The sequence below is a fragment of the Taudactylus pleione genome, unplaced genomic scaffold (genome assembly GCF_031769625.1).
Source record: "Taudactylus pleione unplaced genomic scaffold, aTauple2 ptg000977l, whole genome shotgun sequence".
NCBI lineage: Eukaryota > Metazoa > Chordata > Amphibia > Anura > Myobatrachidae > Taudactylus > Taudactylus pleione.
In genome coordinates, this window is record NW_028285378.1 from 3,952,580 (window position 1) to 3,953,867 (window position 1,288).

The 1,288-nt window shown below is 37.0% G+C and overlaps 1 pseudogene; it reads left to right on the top strand.

Moving 5' to 3' along the window:
• The first annotated feature begins 286 nt into the window (after positions 1-286).
• LOC148454585 (5S ribosomal RNA) lies at positions 287-404 on the top strand (annotated as a pseudogene).
• Positions 405-1,288: the final 884 nt, after the last annotated feature.

Here is a 1,288-nt window from a genome sequence, read left to right on the forward strand (position 1 = left end):
TCATGGACTCAATGAACAATTTTATTTCTCATGTTTCTTTTGAAAATGAGACCACATTCATTATTTGTCAGAGTCTATTGACCCTGCAACTACTTACTGGGCATTTATTACCCATTATCCCATGTTCTTTCTTTGATGGTCTTACAATCTGTTTTGGTTTTTTACAATTCCTCACTCTTTTCTTTGTTTATTCATCTTCTGGTTTGTTCTTTTCTCATTTCCCTATGATCTGAGGTGGTAGGTTCAGAGTGATCAATGACTTAATAATTTGGATTGTATACATTTTTGATACAGTCATACTACACTGGATACGCCTTATACCGTCAGATCTTGGAAGCTAAGCAGTGTAGGCCAGATTAGTACTTGGATGGGAGACCTCCATGGAATACCTGGTGCTGTAACATACTGAGATCCTTAGTCGTCTCACATCTGTTCCATCCATTGTATATTTTCTGTCTCTTTACTCAGGTTGTTCTTTTTTCTGTCTTTTTCTCCTTTTTCATATCGAATACAGATTCCTTTACTTGATTATTTTGTTTGGAGGGATTAATTATATATTCTCTTCACAGGTTGATTAGCTACCACTGGTGTGGTACGGACATTCATTCTTTTCATAAGACCTGAAGTATTTTGATTCACTATTGCTCCTTGATATCTTATTAGGGGCATATTAGTAAAACCTTGACATTGGGAGATCCACAATGTATATTGTAAGCATTTTTAACATGGTGTTCATTCGATGAACTCATGTTTTCAGCGGTCACTTCTAACTCCTCTTTGTTTTTTGCATTTAGACTTGTTGAGCCTTATGTTTTGCATAAGCATAACCCACCTAGATTTACTTAGTCAGTAGATTACTTTCCACAGTACATGGATTTCAGATCTCTTTGTCATCCTTACCCGGTGTTTCCAGAGTTTATAGTTTTTTTTCAGTTTATGTATATGTAATTATGTGTGCACAGGTTTATGGCCGCTTTATTGTGATTACTATGTTCACTATTTCATATTTTTATTGTCACCTCTATTGTTCATGAGCACCTATTGTCATGTTAACACCACTTCGTTTTTCACATATGTTTATAGCCTGCCCAGGTACCCGCTTCAACTTATAGGTGAGCGTGCAGTTTGTTTATTTCATTACATTTAATTGTGCTGTTTTTGTTCGCAGCGCTGTTTACATTGGTTTCCTTAGTTACCGTTTACTGCATGCGCTATGTTCTCTGTTACCACCCCCGTCTGACACACAGTAAACGGACCTTACTGGTCAGTTGCGGGGCTGGTCACATGA